The sequence below is a fragment of the Magnolia sinica genome, chromosome 5, assembly GCF_029962835.1.
Source record: "Magnolia sinica isolate HGM2019 chromosome 5, MsV1, whole genome shotgun sequence".
NCBI classification, from domain to species: domain Eukaryota; kingdom Viridiplantae; phylum Streptophyta; class Magnoliopsida; order Magnoliales; family Magnoliaceae; genus Magnolia; species Magnolia sinica.
Window position 1 is genome coordinate 106,236,558 of NC_080577.1, and position 5,548 is coordinate 106,242,105.

The 5,548-nt window shown below is 38.6% G+C and overlaps 1 long non-coding RNA gene across 1 annotated transcript; it reads right to left on the bottom strand.

Annotated features, from left to right (window-relative positions):
- Positions 1 to 2,530: 2,530 nt before the first annotated feature.
- On the bottom strand, positions 2,531 to 3,141 carry LOC131247424 (uncharacterized). Its single transcript, XR_009171727.1, has 2 exons — positions 2,920 to 3,141; positions 2,531 to 2,704 (listed from the first exon to the last, which is right to left on the bottom strand). It is a non-coding gene; the product is annotated as an uncharacterized LOC131247424 (long non-coding RNA).
- Positions 3,142 to 5,548: the final 2,407 nt, after the last annotated feature.

Genomic DNA, 5,548 nt, shown 5'->3' on the forward strand with positions numbered 1-5,548 from the left:
CTAAACAGAAATTTTTTTTATAATATTCAATGGACTTGTTGCACGATCCTGTGATAGGATGGACGAGAAGTCCTTCCTATCCACCCCAAGTCACACTATCGCTAAGGATTGACTGTCTTGCAGTTTATAACCCTTGTAACAATGGAAATTTCTAGCACTAATGAATCACCCAGATATCTCACATAAATGCCATGAATCACCTCTTCAATCTCTCCTCACATGAATTACCCAGCACTTTAAACATTGAAAAATAGTACAAGAAGAAGTGGGAACAGAAATTTTCAATTTTTGCCAACTACCATTAACCAGAGGGGAAATCCTCAACAATATACAGAAAAAAAAAAAAAAAAAAAAAGGAAGAACAAAGTGACAACAGTATCCTCAGGAAGACAGGATGAGAAACAATAAACTAGAGGATTGAAACACTCTCAATGGGGTAAGTTTTAACTTACACAACAATAATTACAGGATTTACACTTCTGCAACAAACGAGAAGAAATTGCAAAACTTACACATTGGCAAGCATTTTTTTTTTTTTAAAGAAAAAGTTTTAAAAAAAAAAAAGCATGGTTCAGAGAAACAAGAAAATAACAGAATCAATTGGATGAAAATGTACAAAAATTATCAAACAAAGTAATTGAGAATCCCTGATGAAAATGGTTTTATGTTGGTATAAGTTACTGACCTTCTCTACCCAAGAATCTTTGTACTCTACAATATATGGATTGCGCACTTTGGAAATAAGCTCCATCTACACGGTCAGAAGAACCATTAGCATCTTAAAGCACTGCATGTGGCATGTAAGATCAAATTCGGCCCTCATATTTCCAACATACAATCGAAGCAAGCAAAATTCAAATATTCTCTGAAGGAAAACCATTCAAGTTGTAGACCAATCACCATTTACCACAAAAGGCAATGAGTTTCAAGTCATTTTGTACTTCAGTGATTCAAAGACCCACACCCAAACCCAAACATTTAGCTGTCTAGTTTTTCTACCCTACAGAAATTGTCAATGTTCCCAACATGCATAAGTGAATGATTCATGTATTCATGTCATAATTTCTCTATAGTTACACTCAAAATCTTGTATTTCTCAATCTATGCACTCCTAGGGATCTCACGAATGGGCAACCCTTACCTTAAGGCCAACAACATAATTCCATCAAGGAACTCAAATGGCAAAACATAAAAGGAGCTCATAACAGAATGATTTTCGTGACATTGAACGAAGGGACCATCTCGCTCAAAATATAAATGAATGACACAAACAGAAAGAGAAATCACCTCCTCATGAGCAGACCTGTGGCACCTATCAGTTTGACGAGCAAACCGAATATTCTTCAAGCCATACCTTAAAAGAGAACAAAAAATCGAGAGAAAAACCAATCAAATCATAACTAAACAAAAGGAAACATTCTCAAGCTCGATATAAATTGTCACAACTGAGAGGGTGAGAAGAAAAGATAATGAAAATCAGATGGCTATACTCTCACGTCTTCTTTTCATGCTTATGCCTCATAAGAAGAGCAGAACCGAAAGCTCCTTTCCCAATCTGCTCAAGTACTTCGTACTGCTCCATTTCCAGTGACTCGCTTCTCCATTTTAACACTTACAAATTGACAAGTGGGTTTAGGGTGTGTTTGGATGCCATGTAAAAGGTCAATGCTTTCTAAGAAAATATGAAATGGCAGTGTCACTGAGTTACAGACAGTTGAAATTCCTAATGGACAAAACCTCACAGCGAAGTTAGTAACCACCTAAGTTTCTAATCTTTTTCTATGAAGTCCATTTTAGGAAAAAAAAAAAAGAAAAAAGAAAAAAGGAAGACTACAAAGGCTGAGACTGAGCTTTTTACATCATAATTTTCTATATTAACTATTGGAAGAGACTGAGCTTCAATGATGATGACCATTGAAAGAGAGAAAAAATTCAACGCCTTAAACAATTACAGCAGCATAGTTGAGTACTCACCACCTAAACCGGATTTAAGGTACGGAACAATGAAAGATGAGGAGTTCACTTCATCAAGGCAGCGCTATCCAGCAACGTGTCAACACATTCAAAAGCAGCTTTCCGAAGCTCAAGGCCATCGTCTACAGTGTGCTTAAAAGGACAAGATCGACTGTCCTGATCAATTCTTGCTGCATCAGAAATAGTAAATTACCAAAAGGTGACCATCATATTTCTAAATTGTTCAGTAAAAGAACTGTTGGGGGAAAGATGGAAGAGTCAATGAGAAGGCAACTAAGCCAGGCCTCTGGGTCAGCCCATACCTGGCTACCCTAGCAAGAATCAAGCCTGTGACGGGCATAGACATCTAAAGCTCAAGCATGGTTCAGTTCATACTCTATAGGAACATAAGCTAGCAATACACAGCACTTGTTTAAGCTCACCAGGACAGTTGACTTGATAGGCAATCATGTGGATGGATCATATCTCAAAAAATAAGTCCCAACTATGCTACGAAATCAGGACATCTAGAAATGAAGATATTATATGTTTCCTTCTAAAGATAAGTAGCACCATACCTCTTCCCATTGATGGTGTCCTCTGAGGAGAGTGCCAGTGGCACTGTTGCAGTACATATTCAGTTCAGGAGAGTGCCAATGGCACTGTTGCAGTACATATTCAGTTTTGCATCCATTAGTAACAAGAATTTTGAGAATTACATATCTCCATTCTTTATGGGACTTCATTTATGCTGCTCATCAGATATTTCCATATAAACTTAGTAAAACCATTGATAAATGAAATGAAACATCTAACTGAATAGAGAAAAATCTGGCAGCAGACCCTCCCCACACATAAGAATGGATCAGTGCAAATGGAGGAATTGATTTATTTTCAGCAACGAGATAAAAAGAACAAGCATGTTTAGATAATAGGAAAGGAAAGCTTCACAATCAAAGGACTTACTGTTGTCACAGCTAGCAAATGGACCGCATCGAGTCAACTCAACAAGTCTTCCTGAGTTGGTGCAAGAACAGGGCCTTCACTCGCACCTACAATAATAAAGAGCAGAGCTCTGCTCCGACTGTCAGTCCACCACCGTCGCAGATCGCAAAATCACAGGGCCTTCTTCTTCGTTAGCTTTCGTCTTCGATCCTCCATTAAATTTGGCAACCCTCAGAAATCAGCGACCCACGCGCCTCAGGCAGCCACTAAATCCGTCATCCTGTGACGTGGCTCACTCAAATCCTCAATCCAGATCTTCGGCCACCATCTTCTACGGTTGCTCCCAGTCTCAACTTCCACCCCTGCTCCATCGAGCATACGCTGCTTCCACGCTTCCTACCATGCTAGGGTTTCAAAAACCCCCCTTTCGCCAAATGACGATACTGATCTGTCATTCCAATCGGCGAAAAAATGGATGGTAATGAGAGCCCGAACCGCCCTTGATTGCAAATAGGTATTGTCAAACTCCTATATAGGGTTTGGAAAAGACAATAAAAGGGATTTGAAATCCTCGTTTATGCACTGAAAAATCGCAGAAGAAGAGAGATTAGGGATTTGAAATCCTCTTTTACGCACTGGAAAATTGCAAAAGAAGAGAGCTCCCTAAAAACTAGTGAAGTGGGAAAGGCAGGAAATCTAAACTAGATCTGCTCCAAGTTGTAGAGAGAGAGGGAGAGGGAAAGGGAATAGGGGAACATGGCGCTGAGAGAGAGAGAGAGAGGGAAGGGTGGCCGAGGGCGCTGGGAGTGAGAGAGAGAGGGAATGGGGGTGGAGGGCGCTGGGAGAGAGAGACGAAGGAGAGAGAATATAAGAATTAGGGTTCTGTTTTTTTTTAAAGCTTTTTCCGCACCCTTTGCTAGCGGCTACTTTTAATTAACGCTGCAAAGAGTTCCCGTAACACCGTCGGATCGTCATCGGCAATTAATGATTCTTACATTTGCTGGCAGTTTGTACTGGTCATCGGCAAAATAAGTGTCAGCAATGGCCCACTTTCATGCAGTGTGTGGACTTCAGGAAGTGGAAATTGGTCGGTGCAGATGCTGTATAGTATTTTTAAGTGAAATGTTGATTCGAATGCAATGGGTCTGGTCGCAATCACGTTTCTACCATTTCTTTGTCGTCACGCAGAAGCTACAAGTGCTGCTTCCTGCATACCTTTCAAAAAAAAAAAAAAAAAACAGTGCTGCTTCTTGTTTGGGTTCTAGATTATTATCAAACCAACCATTTTGGGGTAATGTTTGAATTTTTTAATTAATTTCTGGAAAATTGAAATCAAGAAGATAGAAAATCATAGAGAACACCTTCTCCCATCTTTCTTGTTGTTCCTCTTTTAATCTTAATTTAATGGCCATGGAGTTAGTACAGAATATAACCGTAGCCATATCTCTTTAGCTACGAATCAAATCCGTAGCCTTTTCCCATTTCCCGAAAGTGCACTGCAAAAGTGGTGATTTAGGGACGTCCCGCAAAACCGCCAGTAAAAGCTGCTGGCCGCCGGTAAAACCTTTACCGACGGAGCAACCTGACCGCCAGTAAAACTTTTACTGGCGGTTGTGACCACCGGCAAAGGCCAATTTTCTTGTAGTGAATGTTTCAAAAACTGAACCAGAGGCCAACCCATTGCATAAGCAGGAAGAAAATCATAAGCAATAGAAATGCTTGTTTTGGTTTTTGGCAAGAAGATGTGAACCTAATGCATGAGATGGCCCTAGAAGCCTACAAATTTTGGATAATTTGACCATTAGGGACAATAGATTTAGAAAACAACGCATATATTGCAGGTTTTTTATGTAGTTGTAGAAATTTAGAAACAAGGTTCTAACCCATTGGTATAAATGGTCATCAGAATAGTTTAAAATTGTTCCTATTTGTTAGTTTCCAACCGTTCCCAATCAATGTTTTTGATGTAGTGGCTGCTACACTTCAATTTTAGATATTTACTATATATTTATTTCAGTTTTCTATTCAGGCCAACTGAGCCTCCAAACACACCCAAAATTATATTTAGTCTAGTTTCTTATTCAGGCCAATCTTTTGAATTTTGCGAATGGGATTCTTATAAAACAATCTTGTGAAATATTTTTGGATGATTATTAGGTGTAACAGATTATTTATTAAAATTTTAAAAAAAAAATTAATTTAAATTAAAAAAAACAACAACAAATATAGCGGTTTTTTTTAACAAAAATTTTAGCAACGGACCAAATCTATCGCTAATTTCTGAAAAAATTGAAAATTATCGACAGATTTCAGGTCCGTTATCGGTCACCAAATTTTATAATGACAAATAATCCAAGTGGGTTTTACGTTGTTCAGCGATGGATTTTTAATTTTCTGCGATGGATAGGATATGTCGTTTATTTACGACGGACAAACTATTGCAGATTCACGACGGATCCCATCCATGGTTTAATTTCTGTGATGTAGCAAACAGCAACAGACCATGCGACACATAAAGTCCGTCATTAATTGCATTTTGTGACGGATTTGGTGCGTCACAAATTTGTGATTTTAGTGTAGTGACACTCACTTTTCCTCTATTTTCAGAACCCTAACGTTAGGGTTTATGTATGCTAGGGTTTATGGGTAT